The sequence below is a fragment of the Apteryx rowi genome, unplaced genomic scaffold (genome assembly GCF_003343035.1).
Source record: "Apteryx rowi isolate R43461 unplaced genomic scaffold, aptRow1 scaffold_539, whole genome shotgun sequence".
NCBI classification, from domain to species: domain Eukaryota; kingdom Metazoa; phylum Chordata; class Aves; order Apterygiformes; family Apterygidae; genus Apteryx; species Apteryx rowi.
In genome coordinates, this window is record NW_020450804.1 from 517,102 (window position 1) to 535,131 (window position 18,030).

Consider the following 18,030-nt stretch of genomic DNA (forward strand, 5'->3'; position numbering starts at 1 on the left):
ACGTTGTGCCGCTGTTGTGCCGGCCGTGGTGCTCCGGCAAGAAGCGTGAACGGCTGTTGGGCTGCTTCGGGTTTTCTGTTAGTGTTTGTGAAGACAGTTGCGGCTTGTTCGCCTTCTCTCGTGGTCGCCTGGAAGGCGAGAGCTGAGAGCACGCAGGGAGCTGCAGGCGGCTGTGAGCTTACAAGCACGTTGGTTGTAGCAGCTGACAGCTTATTTACCCCAGCCTTTCCCTTCAAGTCATTGCTTGAAGGGCCTTTTGCTCTGAAAGCTCAGAAGAACCCAGGAGATGCGTGTTAGTTAAGGAAAGGCAAAGCCGSAGTGTAAAGCAGTAGGGAGGAGCACAACTGAAGAATTGGTGGGTAAAGGAAGTGCCCTGAGAAGAGGGTTTACTCCTCATTAATTTCTTATTTCTGAAAATATGTTTGAGTTTAATGACATTCAAAAAAAGTTGGGTTATTAGTTGGGACATATAAAATACTCTAAAGAGAGTTAAAATTTACTGCACAGTAGGTGAGAAAGAATAGGTCAGAAACAGCCAGCAATACTTCCTTTAATATAAGTCATTCTAGACTTAAGACTAAAGACTAAGAAAATGCACTTAATGTAATGGATTCTTGGAAATTACTTCATACAAGGACTCCTAGTGTCACTTGAAAACTGTACTTGCATAGGCTTGGGGAGTGAACACTGCTGCATGAATTGGAAACTGGTTGATTGATGACATGCACTAGGGTATTGCAGCAAACGTTGGGTTGAGTCTGTCATTAAAATTAATGATCTGGCAGAAGAAGAAAAATGCACTTCATGCATGAGTGAACAAAGAGAAAATAAGAAAGGACTAAGATCATTTAGGGGAAAGGTTTAATACAGGCCTTTTGTAGCTTTCTTCTGACTAGATGTACTTCATTTTTCAAGTGTTGCTTTGCTAGCAACACTTTCTCTAGCTGACCATGACCCTAATTGTCATTGTATGTCCATGGCTTAGACTCTGTTACACTTTTTTCTTCCTTCCCCACTTCCAGAATTTTACTTTCTACCATCATGTCAATTAATATTGCTGGCAGACTGGATGCACTTCTGTTTATGCATCTCAGCTGGCTTTGGAATTTGGCCGTTCTTGTATGATTGATTGCCAAGGTTTTACAGCATTGAATTCTGCTGTAGAATCTGGCTTTCCTGATGTCTCCTGAATGTTTTGCCAACAATTTAAACAACATCCAGTTCATTCTGAGCCATCTTTCTCCTGTTGTTTGTTGCTGTTGACAGTACCACCTTGCTTGCCAGTCAGGAGATGACTGAGAGGTTACAGATCTGTCGTCTTCTTACCTAATACCTCCAAGTCTGTGACTGAATAAAACTCTTTCTTCGTAACTTCAGCTGACTGGAGGACAGAATGGAATTATGGATTGTGAGCAACTCCAGAAACAAAGAGCAACAAATCGGAAGGTTATGGATTTATTCCATGTGCTGACTTTTGAAGTATTGGGGGAAAAAAAATAGTGTGTCCCTCAGCCTTACTCATTTTTTCCTAGTGGAAGACAGGGAGTATATAAAATGCAAGTGTGTGTTGGGGGGGGGTTTCTTTAACGCTAAAACTTTCAGCTAGAGGTATTTAAAAACACTAATAAAAAACCTTGCAACATCTTGTATAAGTAACTCTTGTGTGACTGCTGTTAACCAGATGCCTTTATAAATATTTCAGTAACAACATTTATGCCTCTCTAAGCTGCTAATGTTAGACACTTGATTATTGTAAATGATTTTTTTTCTCTCTTCAAATACAGTTGCTAAATGATAGAGCCTGTTTTTCTAACCTCTTAAATGCATCCTGTCTCCTGCTGTTTCACTGTTTCAGTTCTGCAGTTTCCTCACACCCTGTCATGGTCATTTAGGGGTTAAGGTGTCAGCTTATGCCACAAAGAACTGGTCTTCGGTGATAAAATACTATCTTTTTTTTTTCTTTTTTAATTTAAGAAATTAAAACATATCAAGTACACCAGAAAAGAATGCAAGCAAAAACAATCCCTCTAACATTTATTTTGCAGTAAAACTTCATCAGATCTGTTTTACTGTACCTGAATTAATCTCAGTAAGTTTATCTCATAGTAAAATTAACAGGCTTTAATTCTTTTTGCTCTTTCAGTTATCTAGTGATTTACTCTAAATACGTGCCCAGTCATGAGCTCTGAAACAGCTATGATCACATAAAGCAAGGGTCTTGGTGTCACTTGTGGATGATTTTATGAACATATGTCTCTGCAACAGGTGAACAAACAGAAAGCATTATTTAGAGGTTTAACAGAGAGCAAACTAGAAAGCTGTTCAACTGCTGTCTTAATCCATCATGTGACTGCGCATTAACTACTGTATGCAGCTCCAGGTCCTTATTTCAAACAGGATATATTAAGATTTGAAAAGATCATCCTCATTGGGATTTTTAGTTTGTTTTTCTGCTCAGAAAGGCTTTTCAGGAGGTGAGGTTAAATAGGATAGGACTCTTCGGCTTGGAAAACAGATGAATGAGGAAGAATGTGACAGAAGTGTATAGTAATTGCTGTGAAGCAGATGAAAGGGAATGATGATTCACCTTCAAAGTACAAGAATTAGGGTTGCTAACTGACCAGGTAGCAGGCTTAAAGGAAACTTACCTTAGGTGAAAAAAGTATGTCCTTTTAATTAAGCTGTGGAACTTCTAGACTTAAGATGCTGGGTAGGCCAAGGTCAGAAAGACCATCAACTGCCAATCGTTGAGATTGATTATGATGTTTTTGTTCTAATAACAGGCCTTGAGTCATAAAATAACCAGGAGCCATATTAGGCTTTGGAACCTGTCAGGCTTTGTCAGGTCTTGAATCTCTTAGGTTTAGCTTCACACAGCTGGGTGATTCCAGCAGTCAGTATGAGCAAAAATGGTAATGCAATCACAGAGAGAATGATAAGGTATAACCAATTAAATAGTTGTAGTGTGAGACATGAACAGTGTGTCGTAAGTAAGGAAAGGAGTGTGTGAACTGTATTCAAGAAAGTGTTACAGAGTTCTAACTGGGCTTACAGTGAATCAGTCAGTGTGAGAAGTAATGATTGAATAGAGGAAGGTACAAAACCGAGTAACAGTAAATATGTAATGGAGATTGATTTTTCCTTCACTGGAAGAATGCTGTGAAGAGGGTGCTTAGTGGCTCTTCACGTGGAAACTGGGTTTGAACAGGAATTGAACAAAATCAGAGAACCAATGATTTGTACTACTGAATCCAAGATACAGTCTCTGTCTCATTTCTAAAACGCACAGATCTGCTACCGAAGACACCACTATGTGCCTGTCGCTCTCATTGCTTCTTCCTGCCTTGTTTTGCATCTGCTGTTTCTCACTGCTATTATATTCTTGCAGAAGGGTGGATTCAGATGCGTGGTGAAACTGACCTTTCTCAAACTAGGGAGAAAGGGAGGAAATAGGATGAAATAGAGTATGAGATCCAGCTGGGTTGAGAGAGCAGTAATAGCACAGGAACTGGGATCAGAGTCACTGCTTCAAAAAGAAGCAGAGAGGGCACCAAGCAAAGCCCTCTGAAGGTGTCTCAGGAAAAGCGATATGATGTGTACTCTACCGAGTAGTAATGAGCCTTTCAATTGCTGATAGGATCTTCCCCTGCCTCCCTAGCCACCTACACTATCTTTCCGTGGAAGTTTTTTTTCCCAGCAGTCTAAGAAACATTGGAATTGTTTCCCCAGTTAGTTTGAATTTATGGTGGAAAAGTTTATGAGATAATACCACCTGTTTAACTGTTGCAGTAGTGTTGCCCAGAAATTTCTTGATTGCTTTGCTGTCAGGGCAAATGCATATGTGTCAGGGCAAAACATAATTTAGGATTAATAAGGAGCTGGGCATTCAGACAGTTGTAGTCTCTTTCCTGCTTGAAGTTGCTAGCTATTGCAAGGTACCATTAGAAATGTGTTGCACAAGCCCAATATTACGCACCTATGGAGGTGATGATGGGCAAGTGGGCAGGGAAGTGGCCCAGAGGATGTTGCTGAGCACCACTTTATTGTGGTCCCTCTAGAAAGTATCTTACAGCTTCTGTCTCTGAAATCATGAGGAAAAACTTTCTTAAAATTTGAAAAGTTTGATGTTCGCATGCCTTTTAACTTTTCATTGAGAACGAGTGTGTGAACAGACATAATGTTGTATAAAATAAATGAAAATTCTAAAAATTACAAAAAGAGTTACTTTAAACTATAGAGTGATTACCACACAATTTCTGAACAAGTGTAACCCCGGACAAAACTCCCATGTTATTCTTAAAAATTTCTATCAATCCTTTTATTCTATAAATAACATTTTACAATAGTAAAGAAATCCCAAAATCAACAAATCCTTCTTTTTTGGTATAATGGAATCCTTTTTCCAATAATATACTGAATAGCTAGTTAACAATTATATCACATAAAGGAATATTTTAATGCAGCAGTGTCCTTAGTTTTATTCCTGTGTATTCCGTATTGGTTTTCCAAATACTAATTTCATATCTGGGAAAAATATTATTACTGGTTATGTTTGTTGAATGGCTACAGGTTTTCAGGACCTTGGAAGCTGAGTTTTTTTCAGTTATTAGCATATATACAGAGCAGTCATTTTCTTAAGTGACAAAACAGCTATAAACATACATCCTTGAAAAGAGAAACTGTAAGCAGTACACAAGTCATTTCCTTATGTAAAAATCTCAAGGACCTTTTGCTGTGCTCTTGTCTGTCTTTAGTGGCTTATTCCCATTTCAATTAATTCTTTTCCTTCTTTCCTCTCAAAAATAGAGAGGTTTTAATGAAAGAAGCAATTATTTGAAAGTTACACAGCAAGAGCAATAGATCCTTTTGTGCTGTTCTTAGCTGCACAAAAGCCTTGTGAAGCACTAACTGCCAGGATAGGGTTTTAATTTTTTTTTTAACAAATCTTTGGATATAGCTACTAATTTGCATTTTAGATCTGTTTACAAATCACTTCTAAAGAATAAGTTTGGAAATGATTAAAGTATTACAGAATGAAAATAAAATATTAAAGTTTTGCACTTTTTTTTCCACATAACATCTTTTACCTTTAGCCTGACCCATCAGTTTTTGAAGTTAGTGGCTGTGAGCATATGATCACCAGGTGTTTATAAACCAAGAATTTTACAATTTGATTTTGCTGCAGTTAATGTTTTCAGTAGTATTTTGTGTTCTTCAATGCTTATGATGTATCTAGAACCAATGTACTGGATGCAGATTAAAACTCTTGATTTTACAGTAGAAAAGCCTGAATTTTTAAGTGTGATTTGGTCACTGAGAAAAGGCCAATGATTTGCTGTACCAAACCATCATAGACAAGCATAATTTGTAAATTGTTATGGTTTATTTGATAGCCTGTCATACACAGCTTACACTGGGATACTTTTTTGTGTTATCRTTAGGTTATGTGATTAAAGGCTTATATCCATGAACACAGAGGAACAAGGACAGGCAAATGAAGCCAAGTAATCTAATTGGGGAAAACACTGTGACCTGGGGCTATCAAAGGGGGATGATCAGACACTTCTGCAGGTGTGAAACTCGCCAGATGTGTCAATGGGAGAGGCTCCCTGGATCACCTTATAGACTGAGGGGGGTTGCTGCCTACAGGGGTATGGGACTCGTTATGAGATGCAGGGAAAGATTATCTTGAGGCTACTGGAGGGATCAGGAGGTTCAGGCCATTTACTGGAGATACCATAGGGGCTGGGAATCAGCTACTGGTCAYAGGTGTGGATGAGCTACCAGAGAGACGTGTGCTTGTGCATGAACCAGCTGGGAGACCGCAGCATCCAAGAGCCAGATACTAGATAGACAGTCAAAGGCCAGTTACTGGGGGGATTCATAGTGCACGTGTGTGTGCATGCATGCCTGCACATGAAAGGGTTTGAGTACCAGCAACTGGAGTGGAGCTGCACACCTTGGAGGCTTGTATGTCCAGCAGAAACAAATGGAGAGACCAGGGGAGTCGGGACCGGTTACTGGATAGACTGAGTCTCTAAGACCAGATACTGGAGGCATCCACATTGTGTGTGTGTGTGTGTGTGTGTGTATTTTTTTTTCTTTTTTTCTGATAATGGACTTTCATCCTAATTAGCCAGAGAAAGGAACTATTGGGAAAATATGCTCAGTCTTCCCACTGGCTGGACCTGGGGAACCAGAGCTGTGTCAGTCTCACTTCTAGTGAGCCATCAGATTCAGCAACAATTAACAGTTATTATTGTTTAAGTATTGTGGTAGAATCAGTTCTAGACATAGAGAGGCTGATCTCTGAATTTGGAGGAAGAAAAAAGAATGAAAGCACCAGAAGTGGTTATAAAAATGCGTTAGGAATATGGAGAAAAGAAATAAGGAGAAAATAAAGATAAATGAACACTTGGCCTATTCAGGATTATATAACAATGTTCTCTGTTATGTAGCAAGACTTTTATTTAGTAGATGATTGCTATTGACCAGAAGATGGTAGAGCAAGAGAATAACATTTATTCACACATGATATGTTTTTTAACAGCATAAGTTAGGTATCTTCTTATGGGAATCTACAACATAATTGCAAGGTACCTCAGGATAGAGACTCTATTCCTTTTATGCCATAGGCATATAATAGTTACAGTGCCTGAGTACAGTTTATCATCTGGAGTCTAGATCTTTTATTTACTTCTTAAGGTTACCTGAGAGGTTTTGCATCATAGAACATGCACATTTTATGTGTGGTCTGCCTAAAACACAGTGGTAGCAATTCTATCATTAGCAAACTTCTGCTTAATTAAAAAAAATATTCCATTTGCCCCACAGAAACCACAGCTTCCTGTTTTATCTATTCCTTCTTTACTCATCTGGTTGCTTAAATGGAAGCCTGAATCTCAGATGACCTGGCCCAGTCACCAAAGATGGGCTGCAAATCTTATCCTGATAACATAGTCTTTATGACACACGTTATCTCCACTTCTTTACCTGTACTAGCAATACAAGATTCACTTGTGATGAGAAAAATCCAGGTAAAGAAGGATGGATGTGGTAGCAGCATATTCTTTGCAGTTTTAAGTACAGTGCTATGTAAAAGGCATGTTGTAGTAGGATGATCTGTGTTGTGGCTGTTCATTTGTGCTGAAGACAGGTTAATGTCTGGTCACCTTTCCCTTTGACATATTCTGCTCCTTTTCTGCATCATGTTTTGCTTGGTCACAGCAGAAAGTGATGCCACATTAGATGGCAGTTTTTGAAAATTGACTGTGAGAATGGAAGTACAGCTACTAAATATGCTATTGGAATAAATTTTTAGTATTCTTGTTAGTCTGTAAAGCTAACACAGACAAGAACTGGATTCAAAAACCATTTATCCACACAACCATTTTTGCTGTATTCTAGTCTCTCTCCAAGATACAGGAGATAATTGCAAGGCTTGCATTCAGGAAGTTGTCTTTCTAATCTCCAATCTAATCTGAGCTGGTGGATGCGTAGCATCTCTGAATTTAAGTCCCCTTATTTACATTCTTCAGTCTGGGTCTAGCGTTCTCATGCCATTTTAAAAGGTTGTTTTTAATGAATAAATAAGCTTAAATTCTAATCAGTTAGCTTTTATCACTGCAGTCGGGATAATAGTTGAATGAAACTAATTCTGATACGGGCTAGATCACTAATTGAGGTGTTTACTGGATGTCTATACATTGGAATTATGTTTACATGTTCAAACAACAGAAGGTTGCCATATTTTACTCTGGAGCTTTCTGGACAGAAACACTAGTGCATATTTTGGGTAGCTGTTGGGACTTACCCCAACTGCTTGCTAATGTTCTGCACAATAGATTGTGTCCAAAATGCATTGTGTTAATTTTGCATAACTAGATACACTCTATAGCTGTATACAGCAATTCTGACACTCTAGATATGCTACAGCACTGCAAATACAACATAGAACTGCTTGGTATATGCAGGGTTTCTAGATGTCTTACAGGCCAGCACTGAGGATTAGGACTTGCTGTAACATTTCCAGTAGGAAAAAAAGAGATGAATCCAGAAAGATCTATATATATGTTAGCCATAGTATGACAGCAAATATGAAGAGGAAACCTTCTGGCCTCTAGACTTGACTGTTTTGATAGACTGGTACTCTTAAGTCTTCACTCCTATTAAATTCTCGATGTTTTCAGGTGCGCTTGTTTCAAAGCTGTAATACAACAGTAACCACATACAGCATATGACAGATGCCACAGTAATGTTTAGAATTATTGTCATGTAGTTTCTTTTTGCCTGGTGTGTATTAAATTTGGATAGGATAGGATAATATCTCTTGTGAAATAGAATACTAGTAGATAACTTGAAAATTTGGCACTGCAATTTTTTTCTTATCAAACTAATTTCCTTTAAATCCTATGTTCTTGAAGCAGCATCAATCAGATGCTGTCACCAGCACAATGAGGTGCTTACTGTATATCATTGGTAGAATACCAATTACTCCTTAATTGTACCGCATGTCCAATCAAAAGAGCTATTGCTTTTCCATGATGGCAGAAGGTCATTAAAACAAATGGTCTTGCTGCCAGACAATGACAACAAAACCACAGCTCAGTAAGTAGTGTTATCTGTTATTGGGCACTGACAGCACGCTAAATGCTGTGCTGCTCTCACTTCTTCATTCTGACTTGTTTCAGTGCAGGTGATTTCATGGCCTGAGAGCTTTAGCGAGAACATGCTCTCCTAACTTAACCTTTTAAAGTGCATTATTATTTGCCTCAGACATACAAGTACACAGGTACTTTTAAGATCATAACTGTCAAATTCTGTAACTCTTCCTTTGCTTTCAGCTATTGCTTGCAGTTTTAGTACTTAAAGTCCCATCCAAAGTAACAGCAGTCTCTCCTTTAGTACACTGAATGAGTATTCTGTAACCTGTGAAAATGAATGCTGGTGAATTACTTAAAATATTAGTTTGTCTGGGCTCAGTCATCTGGATTCTCTGTCACTTCTTGTTGTACTGTGAATTATGACTAGTTCACTGCTTTCTTCAGTTCTGTACATCAGAGAATTTCCAGATTCAAACTGTTGAATTTCTCCAGTTTCTCATCCTACTCAGTTTTGAACTTTCTTATAAGACAGTTACCTTGCTTCCTTTCATGGGCTAGAGAGCAAACTACTTTGCAAAATTTCAAAGTAATCCAGTTACTACAGTATAATTTGAAGGTGCTATTCACAATTCTGAGTCAATCAGCACAAAGTTGCTAAAAATGTCTTAATGCTTTTACATCCAAAAATTAACAAAACTCTACATGCTGATTACAGATGCTAATTCCCCTATCTTTTATCCTTTCAAGATGCCTATACAAAAGTAGAAAAGAGAAACAAAATTGGGAGTAGGGCATGAGTGACTGCAAAGGACCTGTCTTACTCTATATGTAGCCTTTGCAATTTTTTGCTGCAGTTTTGCTCAACAGTCAACAGTGAGAGGTGCTGCACTGGTAGCAATCAGAAAAAAGAATTTTTATGCTTACTGTAAAAGAGTTAAGTTTGGGCACCCAGTTTGTGGGCATTTTTTTTTTCTTCAGAGTATGCTTTCTGATTAACTTTTTGGTAGAAAACAAAAATTGCATTGACTGTAATGCTCCCATGACAGGTTCTCAGCATCTCTGTAAATCAGCCTTCAAGGTTGCAAGTGAGTACGTAGAAAACCAGCATTACATAATCATTGACCGGGTGACAACATCTCCTCCCCCTTCTCCAAAACATAGGGGAGCTTATTTTCTTCAAAATGTCACCACTTAACACAGAAGAAAAAAATATGTGTATAATGGTTACACAAGTCAGTTGCAGTCTGAGTCTCCTGATAACTGGTTCCCTGAGAAAGACTGGTACCACCAATCTGCTAAATTCACCAAGTGCAGATATCGGAAGTTTGGTTTGGAGATTGACAGATACATTGTGGCAGATTGCAACCCTCCCCCCCCCCCCTTTATCTCAGGCCCAGCTGACCACAAGTAACTGACAGCACCCAGTGCTGACCGGGGGGAACTGGATGATACTGGTTGCAGCTGGTGAGGCCAGAAATGGGCATGAGGTCAGCAAAAAGGGTATATTTTCCCCAACAGGGCATGAAGTCAGCAAAAAAGGTGTATCTCCACACCAAATATATGACCATGAGTAAACTCCGTGCCCATAAATAGCGCTGCAGCCTAGAGTCCATTGAGCTCTCTTGCACAGCAGTGGGCTGCAGGGCAGTGAATCTCCCCTTGAGTTGGGACGCCTCACAAGGTTACTCTCCAGGAGTTAAGAGAACCTCTGACAAGGACCCTTGGAGAGGTAAGAAAACGAGACTCCAGCAGTAACAAATGTGCAGTAAGATTCTCTTGCTATGACTACGTTGTATTGCCATCTTCAATAAACTTGCTTACCATAAACCCTGAGTTAATACTCCTCCGCAACATACATGAAAACCATTGCTTATACTATCAGTTCCCCCTAGCCCCAGGAGGATGTCCTGACTTGAGGGAGTGGGAACATGTGCTAATACAGTGCAACAGAGCTCTATTAAGTCTGATTGTTCACTGGTATATACGCTAAAAGCTTTACTTGAAGCCACTGACCCAATGCCCAAGGATTAACAGTTGACTAACTATTGCAAGCTAGTAGAAGGATAGAGCAAAAGTGAAACTTGAAATCAGACAAGTCCTCTCCTTCAGGGAGAGTGTTTTAGCTAAAATTTTAACTGGGGGGGGGGGAAGGAGAAAGGTGTTTTTTCATCATCTTGTGTCTCACATCCTCAACTCAAGTGTGGTGGATTCAGGAAAGCCTTCAGGTATTCTCTATGCTTTGTCTCCCAAGCAATGTTCATAAACAGGGGACAGGAGAGATGGAAGAATTTGCATGAAATGTACTTGCTACAGAGAATTTAGTACCTAGCTGTTGTGAATTCATGATTCCATATTGAGTTTTATGCTAATGTTTATTTTAAAGCCCTGAACTTTTGCTCATTTAATCCTTTCATTAGAAGAAAATTTCAGTGTTCATGTCTTTAAAATATGTTTCTAGTTCTTGTGGTTCCAAGAGGGGGAAAAAAAAAGAAAAGAAAACTTGATCCACATTCACATTAGTGTTTCAGAAATGAGCAACAAAAAGAAAATACCAGGTTCACTAACCTGCTAACCATAAGTGATAAAAAGCAATGCATCAGATGCTGAAAGCAACGCTGCCTAAATGACTGAATGTCTAAAACCTTTTAAGATTAAAATAGTGAGAATGATGTGTATAAAATTATCTTCTGATGTCAGAGATTCAACAATCTCTGTTTTCAGTCTTTTTTGCAACCATGAGGGCTAGAAACTCAAATCAGACTTTCAGATAATTCAAGCTGAACACCAGATATTTCTGGATCATATTTCACACCTTACCGCATATTTCTGGACTTGTGATAAAACCTCTGCAATTGCTAGTACTGCACTCATTATCCAGAGAGGGCTCCTTTAGGAAAAGCAAAGAGTGGGAAGATCTAATTTTTATAACAGCAAAATAAGGAAGCCCTAGTGTTTGATTTTATGCTGTCCTTCCTGGCAACAGAAATTCATCTTGTGCCTTAGTCACAAATTAAGCTGAGGGACAGGAAAGGGGGACTGTAATAATTTCACATAGCTAGCCAACAACTTGTTGCATCCAAAGTAGCATAGATACCACCATAGGGGCAAAGCAGACCATTCACTTAGAACATGTGTAAAAGAAATAAGATGATAAACTGAGATTTGAAATTCGGGGTTGGACTAGATGATCTCCAGAGGTCCCTTCCAACCTCAGCGATTCTGTGTGATTCTGTGAACCACATCAGTACTATATATATATATATATATATTTTTTTTTAAATCTGACTACTATCCAATAGTAAACAGAGAAAGCAGCTAATTTATACTACTGTAACTACCCAAATGAATGAACTAGGCAAACCAATTCTAGTTGATCTTGTCACCGAAATCGGGAGTAAAACTCCTTAACACCAATGTAGTGTTAAGAAACAGACATTCTCTTTATTACGGCATTGGATGCACGGGGGATCGCTTCACCCAACATGCACACTGTATGTTGCATCAGCCAAAGTTTATATTGCTCTGTTACATACATAAGCATTAAATTTCCAGGAATAATTATACGTATTCATTCTGTTTCCTGGAACTAATTATCATATTTGCATAGTCATTACACATGCGGTCTGAGTCTCCAGGGGGCTTCTATGGGGGTCTCTGGTGGTCCCTAGTGGTGTCAGAAGAGGTGCCTCTTAGAGTCTTTCCATGAACTCTGAGCTCCTTTTCCATATATGGTCTTGGCTTGGCTCATCTCTTTGTTTGAGAAAGCTGTCTTGTTCCTTATCCTGGTTTCTGCTGGTTTATCTGTACTCCTTCAGGATGTATCAGTCACAGTCCTTGCGTGCATTCTTGTCTGAGGCCCCTGGTAACAATTCCCCTGTTCCCCCACTTTGAGACGACTTCTTGTCTGAGGCCCTTGGTAACAATCTTACCCATGCGTTGCCTCAGTGGCCAACGTACACTCAATCCCAGGGAAGTAACTGCGGGAGGGCGTCCGCGTCCTGAGGGGCTCTGCAAATTGACAGACTTGCTGTCACCTGTGAAGAGCCAAAGAGGACCTCTGGGGCCAACCTATTTATACCCTTCAGGGGAAGGTGGAGGTGGAGTCGTTAGGCCAATTGCAGTTCTCGTCATGCAGGCGCAGTCCCTAGCTCTTGGCTGCTGCAGGGTTCAACTCCTCTCCATCCTTGTTATGAACATCACACCCACAGTCATGGGGTGGGGAGTGGCTGAACACCCCCTCAACAGCAGGCTAGCTGCCTTGCGCACTCTTCAGCACTGAAGAAAGGAGTTTGAGTGACTGTGAATGTCTGCTTTACTCTTGCAGTGGTGGTCCCAAGGAGAGATCCCATAGCTGGGGTAAGATGGAGTTAATTCCAGACCTCAATGATTAACACTGCCCCAGCAGTGAGAGGAGGCTTTTGTTTCTCAAGGTCCTGGCGCCCAAGCAGGCCTTATCTCAAAGTCTTGACATCCTCCCTTTTGGAGTGTAGAACACAGGAATTCAGACTACTTGTAACTGGCACCAAATGTGTATGGGGGGAGGGGGAGCTGGGAGCACCCCCCCCCCATTGATTTAAATGAATAATTCACTATGTTTTCAGTAATTGTATATCATTAAAAACATGTGCAGAAGCCACAATAAAGCAGATCTTCATTAATAGAGATCACCCCAAACTGTAAAATTCACAGGAAGATCAGTTTTATTGGGGCTCCACAATTCCTATTGCTAACTTTGAAATTTGATCAGAGTCATAGCTAGGCAGTGAACAGTGTTTTCCCAAGAATATTATTAGTTGCAGCTCTGCTTCATTTAGGCCCAGACAAAGGTCATCTAGATGTAAGAACTACATGCTAATTTACTAGGTCTCCTGTAGCACCATTCAGTCATGAACATTATTAGAATCTTTTTTTCCTTTATTGGGTTTGTGAGAATTTTTTCCTGCTGTAAGCTTTGCTGAAGTTAAATGTTCTGGTTAACTGATGTGGATCAGAGCTTTCTGTTAGAGAGAGAATTTGTTGAAAAATTTCTGCCTTGGTCTAACAGTGAGTCAAAAGTTTGTAAGTGTTTGGTGCCTTATCAAACTTTAAATATAAGTACTGTGATTCTGATCTTCAATATAGACAGTTTTTAGAACAATATATTCAAAATTTCCAAGCATATTTTTATTTGAAAAGTAATTGCTCAACATAATTACTTCATCACTATATAACTATTGTGATAGAATGAATAGCAGCCTCTAACTCAGTTTGTCTAGCGCTTTCTGTTAAAAAAATGGTTGTAACTTTAAACAGCTCCAGTTCACGATTAGCTGCACATTTTGGAAGCTTGGCAGGAAGGAGTCTTTGGGTTAGCCTTTTACTGTCATTATAAAAAGAAATGTTTAGCATTGGCAGAATTATAAACTGTCAGAAATCATAATTTTCCCCATGTACTTTATGTTGTACAGATTGGGATTTTTTCACTTGCTGCCAAAACCCTTGACACTTGAAAGCATTGCATGTGTATCAAGAAGACATCCTGAATCTTCATTTCATAGAGAATTCAAAGTCTGAATGGATCATGGAAAACATGAATCTTCATCTTCTTCTCATTTTAAAAGTCTGTGGGGAGTAGAGACCAGGCAAGTAATAGATTGGTCTGGTACCTTGCTTCTTGTATTCTCTGTGATCTGTACCCTTTACTGTCCTACTAATAAACAATACTCTTACTTCACAAAGAACATGCACAAGCTGGAAAGAGAATACAAATCTAGGATGAATACACAAACCATCTGTGAAGTTACATTAAGCACAAAATTCTTAAAATTTTTCATTGTTTATTCCTTTAAAACAGAACTTGTCATGTATAAACAACCCTTTAAAAGGAAAAAAAAAATCTGGAATAGTCTGGAAGCCTCTTCTCTGTCTTTGTGAATACAATAACTAATCATTACAAAACTCCATCAGAACTGATAATGATTTGATCTCCTGTCCTAAACTGATGGCATTGGAGACTTCTGAAAATTTCCCAGCTTTTATTATTGGAGTCAAGATTAGGACTGAGACAGTTTTTCTCCAACAAGGAAGCAGGCCAAGTTGAGACCATGTGTGGAAAAGTAGAGCAAAGTTCATGGCAAGACACTGAGTGACACCTCTTCTGACACCACCAGAGACCACCAGCGACCCCCACAGAAGACCCCCAGAGATTCAGACCGCATGCATAATGATTATGTAAATGTAATAATTAGTTCTAGGAAATAGAATGAATATGTATAATCATTCCTGGAAATTTAATGCATATGTATATGATAGAGCAATATAAACTTTAGATGATGTGACACGGTGTGCACATTGGGTGGAGCTATCCCCCGTGCACCCGGCTCCGTAATAAAGAGAACGCCTGCTTCTTAATGTTACATTGGTGTTAAGGAGTTTTTCCTTCTAATTTCGGTGACAACATTACAAAATTTTGGTCAATAAAATTTCAATAACTTGAATACAAAGTGGATTTTCTGAATGAAGCAAAATGATTTTTCATAATTGTCACAAAGGTGTCAAGAAACTGTAGAGCTACCACAGCAGCAGGGGCTTATGGCACGCACTGACACATAGAACACGTAGGATCACTGTAGAATAACTGAAGCTCACTCGCGCAAAGTAGGTGAGGGTGTTCTGAAGACTTCGTAACTGAAATGAATACATCAGCTGAGAGCTGTTTCAGGGAATGAGATCTCAGCATAGGCAGCTCATGTTTCCTGTTTCCAGCATGTGCACACCCGATTTACCATCATGGAGAGGACACAGCATTCTTCAGGAAAACACTTTAGTACATAACAAATTCRCTGGAGGTTCATTATACTGTTTTACATAACAATATGTGATGCGTGCAGGTTTCTTTTATATATATTTATATGTTAGATCAGTGCTTGCTGGAAAACTTAGGAAGAAAGTACTAATATTTGGACTGTGAAAGCAAGACAATCAAATGTCTAGGTACTAGTTAACCAGTCCAATAGTTGTGAAATAATATAGTATGGAAACTAATAAAAGAAATATAATAAATCTAGTTCTGGGAGATAGAAGTGTTTAAAAATATGACTAAGCTAATTTAAAATGTAAGATGAACTTGTGTAGCATCTTGAGACTCAGCAGCAGCATGTACTGTAAAGAACAGCAAATGATCACAAAAAGTTACATGAAATCTAAGCAGACAAAAAAACTTTTGTGACAGATTATTTTGTTAGTAATATGTATTCAGTTCCTGAATGTTTGGAACATTACTCATACCTAAAGCAATACATTGTATTTTCCAACCAAAGTGATTTTAAATTAGTCTAAACCCTTACTTAAGCAGATTCATCATGTTAGGGAAACTGCATGAGCTTTTTAGAAGCTAATTTGAATGAGCTAAAAACAGATTTTTGTTGACTATTAAAAAAAAGTCTTAACTCTTGCCCAAAAGCTCACTAATTGAGAAATCCTTCCATGGTCACACCCATTAAGTTGTTTATTTATGAAGGCACAGGATTCTGAAAAGATGTATCTTGCAATGTTGCCACATCTGGAACATGACTAGRCTATTCTATCTTCGGCACTGTTCCTTTATTGTTTGAGATATTTAACATTTTGTTCTTTCCTGGAATGTCCCACTTCAGGTCATCAGATCATTTTCAACCTTATTTAATTAAATATTACAATTCTCATTTAAAAATAGGTACTCTGTGGCCTACAGAATTGTTAAGGGACAAATTGCCATTATTGTTAGTTCTAGAACTTTCATTATCTTTCTTGTGGCTACTCAAAGATGCTTTTAATGGCTATATTAAAAAGAAGTAGAATTTCCTTGGGCATTTTAAAAGGTTTTTTCTTTAACCAACCCCATCTTCTGAAAGAATTATAAAAGATACTACAATAATTAAGTTTATTTTCTAGCAGCTTCACTTAAATAGTCATCAATTTGTCTTTACCATTAGTGTATCAACACAGACTTTGTAACTTAGATATAGCCAGACAAATATAAATAGGGATTTATGATTGAGTCAATCAAAAAGCATGACTGACTTCATGCTTTTTGCTCTCACACATCTTAATTTATGAGTTTTGCAGGAGGTACATATTTTTATTTTTAAAACATCTTTAAACCATAGAGATTAATTAACATAGGAGATTGAGGAGATGGTATAGCTGATTGGATCAATACATGGAATGTTGATTGTTCAGATTATTCTTCTGCATCTACAGAGATCATTTTCTACACTTTATCTAGTCCAGGTTAAAACTGCAGTGGTGGAACTTTTCCTTCCTGTCTGTAAGAAAATACAACAGCTTTTACTAGATCTTATTATTTGGAAATATCTCTTGATATTCAGCATTCATCATAATTTGCTTAACTTTATCTCATTCACCAAATTCAAAATCTATTTGACTTTATCCCAGTATTTTTCTTGCTTCAGGTTCCAGAGCTTGAAGTACTCAGGACCTTTTATCTTTTTTTTAGCCTTTATTATAAAAGCTAAGCGGGATTTTATTGACCCTCTCTGTTTAGCTTTGACTGAAGCTAAAAAAATAAGATGCCAAGGGAACCCTCAGAGCACTGGAGTCTGAACTTCCCAGTTCTATCATCCCAGATGACAGACAAAGATGGAACATAAGGACTTGTTGCTTCAACAAACTGTTTTCAAAAACTAGCTTCTGAAGTATATCTCAAGGAGAAGTATAAAATTATTCTCTGTTTTGACATCCTCAAAAGGTTAAATTGGAAGCGAACTGCACCTGTATCTGAGGTTCTGGTAAATGAAGGGGGAAGACAGGGGCTCAAGTAGAAATACCACTTGGCTTTTACTCAAGACAAGATTAGGTCTTGTGCTGCTTTTAACAAGACAATGCCAAGTATTCAGAAAAAGGCATGATTACACCTTGCAGTTGTGTAGGACTTGTGTATCAACCTTTCTGTTGGAGAGGTCGTTTCTAGGAAGCCCTGTATGTATTTATTGAGCAAACCAAAGTCTAAGTAGTGCTTTACAAGGCTATTTTGTAGATGTTTCCCCGGAATCCAAAAGAATCCTGGACACTCCTCTAGTGGCACATCACAGTTAGCACAGCCGAGATAAGGAAATAGTTCTAGTAGATATAAGGGGCCCTTAGAATACAACGAGTTGAGTTCTGCCTGGGTGTCCGACACATGCCTCCAGCAGCCTCCCATTGGCAACCCCTCCTTGTGGTTCCTGGGGCTCCTCGTGCAGCTTGGAGTGCAAGTCCTTTATTAAATCTATCCTGTTTAACCCTTCAAGAACTTTGAGTGTCTCTCTCCGCTGGTATCTGACCCTCTCTTGCCTACCTTGTGGTCACAATACCCAAAGCCAGGAAAGAGGATCCAGACTATGTTCAGCCTCACCGATCTGAAGCACAGGCTTCGGTTTTTGAATCCCTTCACAGAGTTCTGAGAACA